Source organism: Vipera ursinii, assembly GCF_947247035.1.
Source record: "Vipera ursinii genome assembly, chromosome: 6".
Taxonomy (NCBI): Eukaryota; Metazoa; Chordata; class Lepidosauria; order Squamata; family Viperidae; genus Vipera; species Vipera ursinii.
The window spans coordinates 19,784,942-19,804,311 of NC_139515.1; the positions used below are offsets into that span (position 1 = coordinate 19,784,942).

Sequence of the window (19,370 nt, forward strand, 5' to 3'; positions counted from 1 at the left end):
CAGCCCTGTGAGGTAGGCTGGGCTGGAAGAGAGTGACTGGACCCAAAGTCTCCCAGCTTGCTTTCATACCTAAAGTGGGATTAGTTCTCAGAGTTCTTTGGTTTCTTGTCAAGTGCCTTAACCGCTAACTGGTTTTGAGATTCAGAAAAGAAGGGCAACAGGTCACCAAAAACTGCAATTTCCAGTGGTAAACTACATTTTCCAGTCCCAGGCACCATTTTATGAAAATGCTCTGGACAGCCATCACTCCAAAAAAGCTAACATCTTACAGGATTAATTATAATCATTTGAGCTATCCGAAGGATCACTGACATCTCATTAGATTCTGTTATGTTTCTGGAAGCTTTTTGCATTTTATGTTAGGGAAGTGCTAGCATTAGCACTTATATATGCCACTTCACAGTGCTTTATAACCCTCTCTCTAAGCGGTTTACAGAGTCACCATGTTGCCCCCAACAATCTGTCTCCTCATTTTACAAACCTCAGAAGGAAGGATGAGTCAACCTTGTGCTGGTGAGAATCGAACTACTGGCAGTCAGCAGAATTAGCCTGCAATACTGCAATTCTAAGCACTGTGCCACCACAACTCTTACAAAAGATCTACAAAGGAAATTAGGTCTGAAATTACACTAAAAAGTCACAATCCATTCTTCCATAAAACACGTTCTTACTAGGCATTTAAATTCAATTTTAATTTAATTTCACCCTTCCTTTTCAACTGCTCCTTGTGTACTCATTGCTCCTGTAATTGAACCCATCCACCTTGCTGATGCTCGTCCTCTTCTCTTTTCTTCCGTCTTTCCCAGTATTGTGAGTTGTACAAAAGAAATAATTTTTTTCCCACTCCCACAGGATTAGAATGTGCAGGAGTAGAAAACAGAATAAATAATACTATTGTTTTTATTAGCTTAATAAAGTTTTTCAATCCATTCAGGTTCACTCAGCCATCAAAGAACATCAATCATAGTTGACAGGCCATAGCACATTTTGGAATTCCATAGTATGCTACAAACAAAAAAACAATCCTTTAGATACACATATTCAAGAAAAAAAAAGAGTATGTGCTGATCCACCAGGAGTAAAGTCTGCATATCTGGTAATGAAATTAAACTCTTTCCACTGTCCACATTCCCAATCAATCAAAGAAACGGTAGACATCTGGAATTACTGCAGAGAATTATAAGCCACACATGTGAGGAAATTTTAGGCCTAACAGCTCCATGGAATCCTCTAGTTTAAATCTTGAGTCTTCCCTCATCATTTCAACAACAGTCTTGCTCAGTGGTGGGATTCAGCCGGTTCGCACCAGTTCGGTAGAACTGGTAGCTAATTTTTTGTTGCCCAGGCCCAGAATGGACTTCTGGAAGTGGCATTCACACACAGAGAACAGGTTGTTCACATATTTGAATCCCACCAGAGGTCTTGCTAATTATTTCTGACCTTCAAGGTTTCTAGCATCTGTTCCTTGTTTACAAAACGCTTATCTCTGTAGCAAGAACACTCACTAGTTTCAACCCTAACACCATGCTTTGTAAATAAGATTTGATCTCTTTACTTGCATCTCACCCCAAAGTGATAAGATGCAAGTATTTCACTATCTGCATATTAGAGAAAATAAAGTGTGAATTACTATTTTTCAGGAACTTTGTCTTCACACCTCCTCTGAGACAGAAAAACATCCATATTGCTAGTATCTGAATTCTTGATCTTTAAAATACTGTAGGGTTATTCTAATAAATTCAGAGTTTTACAAAATTTGTTCGGCCATTTATACTCAGAGGGATAGAGACTTTGCCTCTAACCTAAACTACCAAGAAGGAGCCATGCAGAAACTGTTGGCATAAATAAAATCAATGCTTGACTAGTACTGTCTACTTTTCTCTTTCATTATATTGATTTAAGAGCTTACTCCAATGGCTATGTATCCTATACTAGCTTAAACCTAAGCCCAAACAGAATATGAATACAAGTCCCCAGAGTGGTTTATTTAACATTATTATGTAACACCCATCCTAGTGCTCTGTTCTAGTGAAACTGTTCTGCACTTATAGCATACTTTATGCAAATACAAACATTTTGCAGGCAGATATTATGCACTTACAATAGGATAATACATTATATCTACAAAAGAACAGAACAAATGGAATCCTACTAGATGTAACATCTTTCTGATTCTACATTTTACATTATGAATTTTAACAATGTTGGGTTAATGACCAAAAACAAGAAAACCCACTGACTCCTGTTTGTAGCATATTTAATGAGTTACACAGCCCCTCCCTACAATGCTACTTCCTATAGCAGCGATTCACTTCATTGGTTGGACTTCACCTCACATAATGTCCAACTCGTATTTCCCAAAATAGAAATAATGGATGTGATTTCCCAGAAAATTCACTCTAAATTGGTGGCTTATACATTATTCCACAGAGGAACCCTTTTGAAAAACCTATTTCATTTATTTCTCCATTCATGGTTTACGGTTCACTATTCCCCCCCCCCCAATATTTTTATGCAACTACTCAAGTTTAACATTCATTTAACATTCATCAGAATATGACAGAATCAGCTCTCACCTAAATTAATCAAACTTTTGTTATTGCGAGACAAGAGATACAGGATATCTCATTTTAATCTTGCTTACAGAACAAAATAGACCCCATTCTTTTATAAAAATATATTTTATAAGAAATTTCACCAGAGTAAGAGTCATATTCTTGGAATGAATCCAGGAAAGCTGGAAGTGGAAAAGCAAGTAAAAGATCAGAACAACTTGAGAATGTCTTGGCCGCAATATCCTAGCCATCTGTTTTTATCAAAAAGCTCCCACAATCCAACAATTCCATGATTCCTGGATTTATGATGATGTTAAAATTAATCCAACTGAATTGGCACAAATACCAACATTGAGAGTACTTTAACTGTAAGAAAGAGAAAATCCTGAGAAGTTTGTCCTGCATAGAAAATGCAACTCTAGGCATCCCTATTAACAATATGTTTATTACAAAAGCTCGTCTTACTTCAAAGTGTTTCCCTAAAATATGTGAAGAGGATCTTTGGGATGATGAAAGGAACCAAGGGCAAATTGGTCCATTTTATTTAATAGCTGGTTGAATCCATCCAAGGCAAATCTCCTTATGCTTCAATTCATGTTATCAACTCTTCCTTTAGAGGTCAACATTTCCTTTATTTAAATTATTATTCAAATACATTATATATGTTTCTTCTCTTCAAAATGGTCTGAATGTTTTTAGAAAGTCTGGATCACAGCTGTAATACTTTTAATGCAAACCATTTTAAATATATTATTCAACTGCACTGGTTTCCAGGCAAAAGAATGCTTATTTTAACTTCAAAAACTTCTTTAAGGCTTCAAAGAAAATTTATTTTAAAAAAATTCCTTCACATATTATCTAGCTAGACCAGGGGGGAGGCAACCTCGGCTCTTTTATGATTCATGGACTTCAACTCCCAGAATTCCTGAGTCAGCTAAAGAAAAGGACTGGGAAGTGTCTCTGATGGCACTCTACTTTAAAAATAACTTTTCCAGAGTGCCTTGTCTGGCATTTTCTTCAATAATTTCTGACCTCTTATTATATTATATTGTTCATTTTCAATAATATTTATCTCCACAATGGAATGTGAGATTGTTGATGTTGTTATGAATGTATATTTAATAATGTAATGACTGATGCATTTTTTTAAAAAAAATGTATATAGACTGTTGGCAGCTTTGCAAATTTTGTCAAAATGTGAGCTATAAATATCCTAAAGAAATAAAAAGCCACAATACATTAGTTTTGTTCCTAATGTCCTAAAGAAATACAAAGCCAAAGTATTTTTATTTTGGTCTTGTACACAAAAGGGAAGCAGATTATAAAAATCTATTATTACAGCACTCTAACAAGAAAACAAAAAGAGAGAATTCACACCAGTTTAAAAGAGCTTTAGAATGTTTAACAAGATTTTAGACTCTGGAATAAGACAAACAGTCCTGCCTCTAACTTTGCAGGGTTGAAGCTGAATCTTTTTCCCCCATTTTCCAGGTGTGCTACACTTGCAACTGCTAAAACCTGGCTGCATAAGTTCCATCATTTGGAAGCAGAAAACACAAATAAGTTCTAAAATAGGCTTAAATCAATTTTAAACCAAGCTTCTAAAATTATAAAAATTTCTCACCCAGTCCACAAAAGCTAGAAAACGGGGGGGGGGGGGGGAATCTTGATGCTTCCAACATACATGTGACTCAGTCTCTGCTCCCATTCTGTGGCTTTTATTCCACCAAAAAAAGTTTAAAGTCAGCTCTGACCTCATACCACTGAATACTCCTGCTTTATAGATTATTAAGAAAAAGAAAAGGGAAAATTTTGTTGTTCAAAAAATAGATTTTTAATTCAGGTTAGGAAAGCAATTCCTGCCAAGAATATACAGCAAGGCAGTTAAAAACCAATTCTGAATTCTTAAAACATGCAGTACTGACTTCAAGATGACCTAAACTGATTTATTCATTTCTGGAAATTCCAAATTAGTACAAGAACGGACTTTGCATAATACTCTTTGATAATACCTATTGGATTTTACTAAGCTTTCCACAGTGTATAGATACTGAACAGATTGAAAAGCATGTTGAATGATTTTCGTAAAGTAGAGACAGGCAAAATCCTGACCAGGATATCAATGTTCCTTTAGTGCCCAGTAAGAAGTTGACAAACTACAAAGGAGAGCCTTGCTTGTAGAACACTCATCATCTTCTACAATACTTATTTATTTTATTTATTATTATTTATTATTTAAACTTGTATACCGCCCTATTCCCGTAGGACTCAGGGCGGTTTATAGGGAAAAATTAAAAATACATACATACAAAGTTAAAATCGATTAAAACTAAAATTAAATTAAGTCCCTGAATTTAAACTAAAACCCCATTAATAATTAAAACCCCTCAGTCTGGGCCAGACAGCTCAAAAAGCCAAGTTTTCAAATCCCTGCGAAATGAGCGAAGGTCGGGGGCAGTCCTAAGCTCCGTGGGAAGATGGTTCCAAAGGGCCGGCGCGCCCACAGAGAACGCCCTTCCCCTGGGGATAACCCACCGGCATTCCTTGACCGGCGGTACCCTAAGAAGGCCCTCCCTGTGGGAGCGCACAGGACGATGGGAAGTTGATGCCGGCAGCAGATGTTCCCCTAAATAATCCGGACCCAAGCCATTGAGAGCTTTATAGGTCATTACCAGCCACCCATCATCTTTCTTAAAAGTAGAGGTAGTTGATTATAATGATCTAAAGCACGGGTGTCCAACTCGCCACATCACGTGACGTGTGATGACATATTGTGACTTTTTTTTGCATTGCCGGAGCTGGAGTGGCTGCAGCCTCTGCATGATGCAACTGGCCCGCAGGCCGGCAGTTTGACACCCCTGATCTAAAGCATTTTGTTTGAAAATGTGATCATCTGCACAGAAAAAAAAGAACAAAGATAAGTTGTGGGAGCATAGAATAGCACCCCAAGAATTTGGAAAGTATATGATAGGCTTCCTTAATATATAGATGCCATATTTTTTTAAAAAAAAAAAGCTCACTAAAAACATGTTTCAACTTTTGCTTAATTTTAACGGAATTCAATGCAACTGAAACCACAGATTACTATACTGTACAGAACCGATATTATTAGATAACCAAAAAGGTTCAAGGAAAAATGTTACTGATACATTTGTCATCAGACTTCTTGAAAGTCAAAAAAAAATGAGATATTACAGGTTCTTTTGCCCTATGGAGAGAATTAAAGTGAAAGAGCCAACGAGAGAAAGAAGACGTGAAATTGCACTCTAAGAACTTTTTTTTAAAAGAGAAAGGCTGCAAAGGACATGAATATCCTACCAGTTCACCTCTCTGCATCTTGTTTTCTCCCACCAAGCTCTTCCTGCTTTATCTAACCCCATCTCTGGAAAGATCAATTATGAGAAATGTTGTGTAGCTAGTTCTTTGCAGGCATTGAGCAAGACAGAAGGTTCAAAACAGCAACATGCTTTACGGAAGTCAAACAGAACAAAACTGAAATAGTGGCTGCTGCGCAGCTATTTATATGGTTGGCCTCTAGGCGGTGACCAATAAATTTGAAGGAGGCCATTCCCGCCCCAAATCTACCAATGATATCCCTGGAGACAACTAGTCTGGCTTAGTCAGTAACCGTTACACATACACACCATTGAGCAACCGTTAATGCAGCATTTAAACAGACACGTGAATGTGTACAAGCAAAAACTCCAATACATTACAAGAAATATAATTTAGTTCTAGTTGGTCTGATATTAAGAGATATTTTCTTTTCTCTACATTCCTTCAGTAGGTCCTATTCTCTTCACCAGGAAAGCTCTAGCACAGGGGCGTTAAACTGCCAGCCCATGGGCCGGATGCATCATGCGGAAGCCGCGCTCACTCCATTGCAGGCAATGGCAAAACCATCCCGATACGTTGCTTGACATCACGTGATGTCGCAAGTTTAACATGTCTGCTCTAGCAGTTATAACCACTAGCTAAGTTTCAAAGAGAGACCACAACAACTATTTTATTTGTAAACCTTTAGTCCTGAACTCGTTTTTGATGTCTGAATAACCCACTTAATAGGACAAACTATAGTCTGGATAGATTCAAGTGGCATGGCTATACTAACAGAATGTAGTATATGCATTGGGTAGTAACTCAGAAGTAACCACTAAGTCTCATTTAGCGGACAGAAGTCATTGATAGCAATAATAATTTCCAGGGGTTTATTGACAAAAGCAAACCTAGTAGTTGAAATAGAAAATAGGCTCAAGCAATACATCAAGAGCAACAAAGATGATTAGGGGACTAGAGGCTAAAACATATAAGGAACGGTTGCTGGAATTGGGTACGTCTAGTCCAGGGGTAGGCAACTTTGGCTCTTTTATGACTCGTGGACTTCAACTCACAGAATTCTTGAGCCAGCCATGCTGGCTCAGGAATTCTGGGAGTTGAAGTCCACGAGTCATAAAAGAGCCAAGGTTGCCTACCCCGGTCTAGTCTAATGAAGAGAAAGGTGAGGGGTGACATGATAGCAGTGTTCCAATATCTCAGGGGCTGCCACAAAGAGGAGGGACTCAAGCTATTCTCCAAAGCGCCCAAAGGCAGGACAAGAAGCAATGGATAGAAACTAATCAAGGAGAGAAGCAACCTAGAACTAAGGAGAAACTTCCTGACAGTTAGAACAATTAACCAGTGGAACAACCTGCCTCCAAAAGCAATGAATGCTCCAACACTGGAAGTTTTTAAGAAGAGGCTGGACAGCCATTTGTCTGAAATGGTATAGTGTTTCCTGCCTGAGGAAGGGGTTGGACTAGATGACCTGCAAGGTCCCTTCCAACTTTATTATTATTATTATCAAGATTAACTTGTCGACTTTAAGAATGTCAGCAGATAGAACAAGCTGCTCTATGAAATAGTAAGTTCTGTTTTTGATGATTACCTGTGAAAAGTATTCTAGTGGATCATGCTTTCAGCAGGAAGTCTGACTAGATAACCTCTAAGGTATTTTCCAATCAATTATTTTATAAGATAATATCTGACATTAATGACACACAGGCAATTGCATATGAGCAAATGATTACTTTGCCCTCAATCATACAGTTAATAGTTTACAATGGCAAAGACAGATACTTTAAGCAGTTAACAAATGAAAGGCTGACACAGTGATTTAAAAAAAAATACCAGTCTGGAGGGACTTTAGAACATTAGTTAAATGAAAGAAAGATGAAGAGTGTCAAGGCTTCTCACCAGACTGAAAAGGGCAGAAAGTTTAAAGATACAGCATTCACACATACTTATACCAAAGGAGAGCAGTGGGCATAGCTTAACTTGAGAATGGAAGAAACAGCAGGTTGTGTTTTTGTAAAGAAAGTGGAAAAGAGAATTCTGATCATAAGGAGACCAAGAATCATTCAATAGAACTGGAATGTTACTACTAGCCTGGGAAAGAAGGACGCAGGTTTAGCTTTCTTCTGGATTAAAAGAAAAGACAATATAGAGAAAAAGAAACCATTCTTTGGAGAAGGAAGGAAGGAAGGAAGGAAGGAAGGAAGGAAGGAAGGAAGGAAGGAAGGAAGGAAGGAAGGAAGGAAGGAAATGACCATAGCTTGACCAAGAAGGAAATGATGGGTAAATGATGTAGAACTATTGCATTTATATCTTTCCCTTAAAGGTACAGCAAATAAAAAGAAAGCTTTTGGATTTGGGGAAAATTATTACTCAGCTCACAAACCAAAAGAAAAGGAAAATCTCAGATTTTCTATATAATGGATTCTATACTGAGCATAGGATTGGATGAGATATCCTATAAAATCCCTTCCATCGCTATGATTCTACATATAATTAAGTTTAATTTAATTATGAATATTAACAAGACGCGGTCTGAAGACCCATTTATTTGAACAAGCTGGCCTGGCCTGATGGGGGATGTTAGGTTTTTTAATGGGGTTTTTTACATTGTTATTGTCTTTATCTGGGCTATTATTTACCGTAATCCTTTTTAATTTTTGTATTCTCTATTCATATGTGCCCTGTTTACCGCCCTGAGTCCTTCGGGAGAAAGGCGGTATATAAATATAATAAAATAAATTAAAAAATAAATAATAATTCATTTAATGCTTTTTGTGTTTTGTCTCATTCAAAATTACAATTTAATAAAAGGACTCTGGAGCCATATCTAAGGTATTCAGAGATTACATGATCTCTGGCTTCAGGTTATGCATTTCACTTTAAACATGTGCAGAGTATGAAAATCTTGGACACTGAAATCAAAAGTGCCATATATAGAAAAAAACTAGTTTTGGGTCAAAACAAACAGCATAAACTTCATCACTTTATTTCAGTAATTTCAGAAATTTTACAACTGGCAAAGGAAGTACACTGCAAGTATTTCTTCGTTTCATTTTGCTTTTCTCTGAATATTCTGTCTATAAATCATCCAAAAGTATTTGTTCTACAGGCAACCTTTCTGTAGTTAATAAAAATTATTATGATCAGGCCTTAAATACGATAACTGCATTGTCCTGCAGTGCACATTCATCTATAGAGGTTTATTCTGTTTGAAGAATGAAAGCACAACTAGAAGAAAAATATCTATACATATTATGACACTGCTATTAAGAATATTATATTTGGCAACATTGCTTCAGCATTTTGGCAGTACTTCAAAAGCCTGCAATGTTTATTTATTATTATTATTATTGCTTTATGTATTACTACCCATGTAGCACTATTTCTGTTATTACAGATAAGAGAGAAGTTCAAGGAAAATTAAAATGCTATAATAATCATGAAAACTCTCATATACAAAGTGCTTTGCTGAATTACCCATCATTCAGTTATGTCCGATTATACTTATTTTGCTTTATGTCACCAATTCATCCTCCTGCACAATTTTACTTTTCCAAACTAAAAGGCACAAATTTTCTTAACAGTTTGTAGATTTGATGAGATCACTAAAACCAACTTTTCTAAAATTAACTCTTCTACCTAATTTTGAAAAAGAATCAAACTGTTGGAGGCACAACCAAAGCCATGGCCATTCTAGGTAGGGATCTCTCATTCCCTATCTGATGACCAAAACTCTAAGTTGATTTACAATTTTTAACCCCAGTTAATGCAAAAACAAAGTGTAAAAGGTGCACGCATTATTTGATGCCCAGATTTTATATAAAATTAGCTTGACCCTCCTTTTCAGAACTGTATGTGGAATGAACTTCCTAGCAATGTTGCTAATCCAGCTAAAATACTAAATGAGCTATTTTAAAATTCTGATCTAACAATTATTGGACATCAAGCTTATTGAATGAACAATGTCAAAAAGTAATGTTAAACAGCCAAGCAACAAGGTAAGTCTCTAGAAACTACAGTTTCAATCAGACTATCTAGTGAAGTCAGAGTAATGAAAAAGTTCCTATTGAATCTATGTGAACTTTAAAGTGGGACAAATTATCTGTAGAGTTATGTTTATTGTCTTGCCTTACCAAGATTTTCAGGAAATCTTTTTCAGGGATCTATGACATCATCATAATGAACTGCAATGAGAAAGAACAGTGTTTCTCTCAATTATTTAGTTATCTTTATGAATGAATCACTTCTGTTCCTATTATGTACATCTGTGTGGGTGTGAGTACATATACACATACTGTTCTTGCAAAAGAGTTAAAAAAAGAAATTTCAGCAAAAAGAAAATGAAAACTGGAAAGATTTTAAAAAATTGTGGAAGAATTTTAAAAAGAAAAAAGAAAACTGTACTATTATTGCATGATGTTATAGTTTACATGGAAGAAATTGGCCATATTCAAATGCATTAGTTGCAAGGATAAATTTAAAAAAGTAAATAAAAATATTGCCCTGATGATTAAATAACTTGACATGTTACATTTGTATATTATGTATGTTAATACAATCCTTGTACTGATCTTTAATAGGTATCTGTAATACAAAAGTTAATAGTTTGTATCTATTACTAGAAATCTTAATAACCACTAATTATTAAGAAAATATTTTTGAATCTCAATTAATGGCAGCAGAAAAAGTCTTCCTTTCCTCCAAATTTTCATTTAACTTGGGCATTGAAATACTGCACATTTATAAGCTTGAAGCCAGCAAGTTCATAACCGACTTGCTGTCCAAACTGCTAGCAACTGGTACTGATCTAGTACCCTAACCTTGTTGAAACTGTGTGTAAAGAGTGAAGAGATAAATTCATTAGTTTGCCATACAACAAAGAATCATTTAAAAAAAATCTCTGTGATTATGTAAGGAACAGTCTGCATTGTACTTGGACATTCTATTCTACTGCAAAATATGAGGCATAAGAATGATCAGAGATTGTTAAAAGAGATTTACAGTATAGGTCTACCAAGAAGAAAGCCCTGTTAAGTTTAATGGAGACTATTCCTAGGAAAGTGTTAAAATGACTGCAGTCCTAAAGATACAAATAGAACTTTGAGGCAAGGGCTAGCAGAGTTCATAATGAGAACAAATCCATTTTGCAACTATAATCAAATAGGTAGACACACACAAAAAAAATACACAAAGACTTTGCACACATGAGCCACAGCATTCTCAACATGAATAAAGTCCCTCTTACAGAGCAAAATGAAGGTCCCAATTTAAGCAGGACCAAACAAGTGATAAAGCCCTACAATTATTACAAAATATTTTAAATGGAGTTGGCCTAACTTTAACAAAATCTACAATATAAATTGAGTGTAAAAATTGTTGCCTGATTGTAGGTTGGTATAGGCCAACTGGATCCTTTCTTTCCCTTTCTGCTCGATCTGTATTAATACCCATTTCATTTCATTTCATTTCAGCTCCCTTTAAAACTAAAAGCAAAGTAATATGCTATGGATATCCTTTCTCAGTGCCCTGATAGGGCCGAGGGAGCCTGGATGGGGGATAACAGGCTTCATCTGAACCCTACTAAGACAGAGTGACTATGGGTAGGCAGCTCCTGGACTCATGACTTTTGATTGAGGTACAGGTGGAAGTCATAGTTGGGTCTTTGTTTATTGGTCTTTGGGTTGTGTGCCAGTTACATCCCTTCTGGGATCAAGAAGCTCTCCTCTCAGTGAATCATATACCCTGTCCATCTCTGAGATGGACTGCTGCAATGTGCTCTACTTGGGACTATCCTTGAAGAGTATCAGGAAGCTGAAACTGGTGCAGAATTACAACAGTGCGAGCAGTTTTGGGTGCCCCTTTGATGTTGCATATAACACAAGCTACGCAAGCTGCTCTGGGTACCAGTTTGCCTCTGGATTCAATTGAAGGTGTTAGACATTTAAAGCCTTTCATGGCATGGGACCAGAATACCAGAGGAACAGTCTTGTCCCAATTAATATTAACATATCCCAGCTAGACAAGCTGTGTTTCCCATCAGCCAAGGAGTTTTGGCTAGAAGGATATAGGAGGAGAACATTCTCAGTTGCTGCTCCAGCCCTATGAAATATTCTAACCCACAGGAGCCCCCACTCAGGTTTTCCAGAGTATTAAGACCTGGTTTTGCTAATTAGCATGGGAGTCTAAAAATATAATGCAGCCCTTGGGATGGCTGGTGGCCTGTCAATTTCCTGCTCCTTATTAATCTCCTGGTCCTTTGAATTTTGTATCCTGATCTTTATTTGGAAGTTCTAGTACTTGTTTTAATTTATGCCTTTATTCAAGTATTTATATGATTAAATGTCTATGTTCTTTGGGAAATAGTACGATACTTTTTTTAAAAAAAACCCCAAAGTAAATAATAAATATATCCCACCTGTAGAAATGAGGAGTGTTTGGGCAAGAGAACAGTAATCATTCTCTCCAGCCTCTATTACTTTAAATGCAACTTAAACAAAATCCTAGTGGATTGGGCCCAAATTAATTAGCAAGAAACCTACCATTTTAATATTTAGGCAGCAATCCCAAATGAACTCTGAGCCAAAGCTGTAGGAAGTTAAGCAAAGCTGAAGAGGTGTAGTGAGAGAATCAAATCCAACTAGTATTTGTTGTAGTCTTGAAATCATGAAAGGAATCAAGGAAATGCTTCATAAAATCAATCACTTTCTAATTTGACATACTTCCTGTATATCAGTGAATCATCAAAGACATTTCAACAATTTTCTTATACCTTGTAAGGAATTATTATATCCATATTCCTAAACTATATCCTTGTACATATATGACATTTAAAGCAAGGTTTGCATAATTACATATTTCTGAATGTATTATTTTATTGGCAGGATTCACATGACATATTAGCAAAACAAGGTTTACAAACCATAATAACAATGTGTTAACTCAGAAACAAGAAAAATACCAGTGTGAACCTAGCTTATCTGTCTATACCAGGGGTGTCAAACTGCAGGCCCACGGGCCGGATGTGTCATGGCAAAACTGCGTCCACCCCATTGCCGGAAAAGGCAAAAAAGTCACGATACATCACATGATGTTGCGAGCTTGGCACCCCTGGTCTATTCTGTATGATTTCACCAGAAAATAATTAGTAGATAGAGGGAATAGCAAGAAAGATCCTTAAGCAAACCATCTCTTTTACTTATCATTAAGCCTATATGTTAGAAAGTGAAATAATAAAAATAGCTGATGTTCAAATAGCAAGATTTATCAACTATAAATGTACCCTATATTTTCTCCATATCTGCCCCAGAATTCTGCAATGGGAAACAGTGCAAAGAACTTTCCAGAATAGCATTAAATGATGCTCAACCATGGGGTCAATTCAAAGTCTTCTAAAGGTGGAGGGGCAGAATAGCAGCAAATGCTGTAATCTCAATTATAGAGTGGGTCCTGATGAAAATATTCCATTTGAAACTGAAGATGGATCAACATCAAGGCATCAACAGAAATATTTTGAAACACAGTGATAAGAACTGTATTGCAATATATTGGGTTAAAGGTAAAGGTAAAGGTTCCCCCGCACATGCGTGCTAGTCGTTTCCGACTCTAGGGGCCGGTGCTCATCTCCGTTTCATAGCCGAAGAGCCAGCGCTTGTCCGAGGACGTCTCCGTGGTCATGTGGCCGGCATGACTAGACGCCAAAGGCGCACAGAACGCTGTTACCTTCCCACCGTAGTGGTCCCTATTTTTCTACTTGCATTTTTACGTGCTTTCGAACTGCTAGGTGGGCAGAAGCTGGGACGAGTAACAGGCGCTCACTCTGCTACGCGGCACTCGGGATTCAACCCGCCAAACTGCCGACCTTCCAATCGACAAGTTCAGTGTCCTAACCCACTGAGCCACCGCGTCCCTTTACTTTACTAAAGTCTTTCCCACACATTCTCAGTTACTCAGCAACTTCTTCAATGGAGAAAATATTAAACTAAAATTAACACACATGCACATATACAATATTGGATGCCGCAAAGCAAGTGGGGAGGGGCTGGTACTGATATGGACACAGTGCCCTATGTCTTTCAGATTTATAAAAAGGCCCTGGACAAGTTCCATTGATTTCAAGATGACTAAGTCTAGACCACAACCTATAACCAGTTATTGTTTCAGCATTTACATCCCTAGGTTTTACTCTTATCACAAAAGCTTGTAACCCAAAGGAGAAGCGCTATTATCTCATCACCCCCAGTTTCCCAGTGACTTGTCTCATCTTTCTCTCTTCAAAATCAGGCTTTTCCTCCTTTTTTATGGTGGAGTTGTTGTGCTAGCACTATTTTCAATTATGCACTAAATTGTATTTTTAACCTTGCTATGTCATGATCTCGAAGCCCAGCATGTGAGAAGCAATTAGACTCTAACCCACTGATCACTTTTTGGCAATCACCCTCTGGAAGGATGCTACCGTGTAAATTCTGTGTTAGGAATAAATCCAAAATTTACCAGGAAGAGGAAAGTTCTTTAAAAATTAAACATGAAAATGTCTAAACACAAAGAAGGGTGGGGAATACTAAACTAGTTCATCCTATACATGCCTGTCATAGCTTCTTGGGAGTTCCATATGTGAAGTTCAACAGGGTATGCTTCTGAGTAAGCCTGTCCAAAGTGCAACTACCTACACCATGGCAAGATTGCTGCTCTAAAAGCACCTTGCTTCATTGTAATATTTGTATAGCTGCAAAAAGGGAATAAAAGAGAGCCAGCAATTTTTGTCCACAAAATGTGCTGATATGCTGGATTGTGGGAAGAGATACTAGAGAAACTTGAATCTAGCCAGGTAAATCAGGCAAGCATAAGTTAAAGAGAGTAACTGCCTTTCATTTTTTGGGAAAGCAACTGAGAAACAATCCAAATTTCTAAGCCACCTAGACAGCTGAATTTCAGACACAATGAGTAGAACATAAAACCTAGTGGATGAAACTTCCACTATGGGTTATTAATGTCTGTCTTTGGTGTGGGCATAAAATATTCAAGTAAGCACAGAGATTGATTTTGTAGTATGTGTACCCTAGTCCTACAAGGGTTATCTTCCCTTTAGCAGCTAGTTAACTGCCAAGCCAGTGAAATACCTTTCCATACAAACTGTAGGTGTCACAATCTCACGCATGGAAGACTCACCTGGATAACTGCAGAGGAAAACCCCCCAAAGACAAAAAACTACCCTGTTCTGAAGCAAATAAACTGAGTGACTCACAAACTGAGTACGGAGCCCAGTTCCCTTCAGCAAAATAAGAGAACTGTTTTATGAGCCAGTTTTAAACCTTTGCCTTTTTTTCCCCCAACGCAAGCCCCCAATCTGCCTTCAATCTCAAGACAGTGTCAAAACAGGGGCAAGAGATCTCAAGTCCAAGGGGCTGAATGCTGCTCAAAAAAATGACTCCCACCAGCAAGGAAAAGGAATGAATGGGAGCTGAATGTGTGTGTAATTCTATCACTGGCGGATTCTAAGGCACGATAACATCAGCTTTTTTTTAAAATTCCATTTATATCCCGCCCTTCTCCGAAGACTCAGGGCGGCTTACAATCTAAAGCACAAATCAATGTGCTTAGCAGTAGCCTTCATTCTATGTATATGCCTGCTTATTAGGGCTTTCACACACACACCCCAAGCGGCATTATTACAAAGTCAGCTTATTGCCCCCAACAATCTGGGTCCTCATTTTACCTACCTGGGAAGGATGGAAGGCTGAGTCAACCTTGAGCCTGGTGGGACGCGAACCTGCACTAATAATTGCAGGCAGCTGGTGTTACTTAAGGAGGCATTAGCCCACTGCTCCACCAAAGCTCGATATGCCGAAAGTATCCACAGGCACAAACTCTAGGAAAGAAATCTTTTCTTCCCCGGTTCTGAAAAAGGAACTGAAAAACTTCTTGCCGTCCCCGGTTCCTCAATCCAATCCTCTTCCCTAAGCATTCAGTGGTGACAGGCGCGATGGGAAGGGGGGGGGAGAGGAGAATCTCTTTTCCCACCGCAGACCTTGGGAAAGTTTCACACGTAACTAAACCTGATGCTTCCAACGAGCTTTAATCGCAGCACCGCCAGCCACCTAAGTTCGGCGGGGAAAGCCAGGAGTTTGCCCTTAATGGAAACCATCTGCCGTTCCAAAACGTGGAAGGGCGATCGCTTCTTCTTTCGAGAAAAGCCGGAAAAAAGGAGCGGCGATTGCCACACTGAAATACACCGGGGGGAGACGGGGGGAGAGAGAAATCAAGTCCTCTTTACCCTTCCTGCCTGCCTGCCTGCCTGCCTCCCAGCGGTCCCGAAGCTCCGAACTTCCTTCCAGCGAACAGACGAGCGCGGGCCACACCGACTTGGAAGCCGTCCTCGGAATTGGAAAGCGGCGAGCGAGAGCTTCCGAGAGAGGCCGGCTGGCTGGCTGGCTTGTATGTTTGCTCGGCGGATCAGCAAATCAGCAATCCCGGGAGGGGTTTCCAGGCTTTCAACAGGTGGAGCCTCCCTTTGTGAAAAAGGAGGGGGGAGCGAAAATGGAGGGAGGGGGGAAAGCGGGAGGGAGGAAAAAAAACTTACCCAAGTTGGAAGGACTGAGGAGGAGCCGAGCCGAGCCGGGCGCGCCTTTGTGTGCGCGGCTCTCTCTTCGGCTGCCGCCGCCGCCCGACACTGGAGCCGAGCGGCTTGCGCCTCAACCGAGCAGCTCCCGGAGGCAGCCGAAAAGACCGGCAGTCGTCGTCGTCGCCGCGCTCAACGGGCTGTCCATGTCGCCAAGAGGGAGCGAGCTGGTCAGCTTGCCGCCCTTTGGAGCCGAGACAGCCGCCTCCACAAGTCGGAGCGAAAGCGGCGGCGGCGGCGGCGGCGGCTTCCCCGAAAGAAGAAAAAAAAAGGAAAAGGAAGGCGGGCGGGAATACGAGGCAAGCCGCCAGAGAGAGAGAGCAAAGGGGCTCTGGTCACATGATGCGCCGGAGCGCCCGCCTCTGCTCGCGCCCTCCTGCCAGCCCCGCCGCGGGAAAGGAGGAAACCAGCCCGTAGCAGACACACCTGAAGAGGCTGCTGCCCATATCCGTCGCCCGCACAAAGCCAGACAGGAAATGGAGGGACCAGGCCGGGGAGGGAGGGGGGGGGGGGCAAGAAATAACAAAGCCGAGCAAGCAGCTTGGGAAAGAAGGAAAGCTCTCCGCCCGCCCTCTAGCGCCCGACGCCTCAGTAAGAAAGTGGGGTCTTCGCTAGCCGCCACTTAGAATCTCCGGATGAAAAGGCAGGGAGCGCGCGCCGGGAAGGGGCTTCTTCGCTCCCCCTCCCTCCGCCCTCTCCGCCTCATTGGGCTTCTCTGCCCAACCGCTCAGGCTTCGGCTTGCCGGTGCCGGGAAGCGCCGCTATGCCAGATGAAGGAGGGCCGCCTGAGTGTCAGCCCGGTTTGGCTCTGGAAACCTGAATTGGGACCTGTAGGGCCAGGGGTCTTCAAACTTGGCCCTTTCATGACTTGTGGACTTCAACTCCCAGAATTCCTCAGTCAGCCATGCTGGCTGAGGAATTCTGGGAATTGAAGTCCACAAGTCATGAAAGGGCCAAGTTTGAAGACCCCTGCTGTAGGGCCTCAGAGTTTGCTTCTGACCAGACGGCTGGGAAGCTAGCTTTTCCCTCCTCTAAGCGGCTGGTTGAGGAAAGGCTGAGTACCTTTCTTCCTCCTAAGCACATTGGTGTTTGGAAAAAATTGGAAAGCGTTCTCACACACACACACACACACACACACACCGCCACCACCACCCCGCATTTCGTGCAAAATATTATAGTTTTAAGTGTGACTTGCTTTCTTCTTTATGCTTCCTAACGGCACTGTGAATTTTTGTACTCCTGTCCGTAGAAATTTGCACAGAAGTACATGGAAAATTTCTGTCCATATGTTGTGAAGTTACAAATTATCCACCACCATCACCTTTAGGCAGTTTCCTTGCTCCTTAATGATGACTTTTTAATTCCAGGATGTAAAGATCTGTATCTGGAAAAAAAATAATCCTGGAGATGTACTATTGTTTTTTTAAAAATAATAATAAAGACTTCATCAGATAATATTTCCTGGGAGCCCAATGAGCAGCTGGTGTAGGAATCCAGTATCATTGTTTCCTTTGTTTCTTTGTTATTTCCCAGATCTGGGATTTCATTTCTTTGTGGTCCCCTGTTTAACAACCTATCAAACTGATCCAATCCAGCTTATGTTTTCCAAGGTCAGCCAAGGTTGGCTAGTGGTGCCATCTACTGTGATATTTGCATACCTACCAGATATTTTAAATACAATAGATTGGCAAAGAGTTAGAAAGTTTGTTATTTTGAGTGTTACTTAAGTATTCACACAACACGTCTTAGGAAGATAAAATAGATAAAAGTTGTCAGCATTCCTACTAATGGTAAAAAGACTGGTCAGCTTTGGGGTAGTTTGTTCCTGTTCCATAAGTATAATAACTTGTTCTTCTATGCCAGGATAGGGCTTCAGCTATTGTTGTCAGTCTCTAAACATCGGTGTCTGTAAATAACCAAAAGACAATGAAATGACACAGCACAAAACCTGTTTTGCATCTCAAGGTCATGACATTACAGTGTCAACACTTACCTCACCCTATAGTGCCTATGTATACAAAAGGTACATGCAGTATATTGACACACCTAGGAGTTGGCTGTGTGAGGAGACTTGTAAAAGTGAATTGAATGCACTGGGAATGGGTTATTTAAGAAATACATCTATTAGAAGAAGAGGCAAGGTGGAGAATGGACAAATGATGAATGAATGTGGATTGAATACAAAAATCTGAACTGTATCAAAGATGGAGAAGTCAAGATGAGAGTTAAACAGCAAATCAAATACATGAAGGAAAAGTGAGTTGAGGTAAAACTGAGAAAGTTGTGGCTGGATGGAATTTATGAGATCCTGAAAAAAAGAAAGGTGAGAGATTTAAAGAATAAATTTGAGTAATAGAATATATATAATTATATACTTTGCATCATTATATAGATTTCCTTATCAAGTTGAAACATTCTACATGCTTACTCTGAAGTAAGCACAGCGACAAGAGTGTCATCCTAGAATAGCTAAAATCTAGCATTTTCTTGGCTATATATCTTACTGAAATAAGTAGCCCCAATTTCCAAGTATGTTTAGCTTGTTTCTATAATTGTACTTACTGTTATAGCCTTAGTTATTTAATGAAGGCTTCATGAGCACAATACTTATTTTCTCACATATGGTTGCAGATTGCTAGGCTGTAATAATAATACTTAGATGGCAAACAGAATGCATTTCAAGCATTCAAAATACATCCCATATATTATCTCTGTAATTTTTATAATAGCCTTCAATATTACAACGGGAAAATGTTTGGCAACTGGTTATTGCACTTTTAAGACCGGGTTTAGCAGCAGCCAAAGACTGCACCAGTGGTGACAAAAACTCCAGGTGGTGGAGATGGGGCTTGTTTTGGAGAAAATGA

General features: G+C 39.4%; 1 protein-coding gene across 4 annotated transcripts in view; it reads right to left on the reverse strand.

Annotated features, from left to right (window-relative positions):
• PLXNB2 (plexin B2) overlaps window positions 1-17,323 on the reverse strand; it is a 376,688-nt gene extending 359,365 nt beyond the window's left edge. For 3 of the 4 annotated variants that reach the window (XM_083365660.1, XM_083365663.1, XM_083365662.1), the window contains exon 1: window positions 16,465-17,323. The gene's annotated coding sequence lies outside the window, so the exon portion shown is untranslated. Of the gene's footprint in view, window positions 1-16,158; window positions 16,325-16,464 lie in introns of those variants that run through there. The other variant, XM_083365661.1, reaches the window with a different exon arrangement.
• Window positions 17,324-19,370: the final 2,047 nt, after the last annotated feature.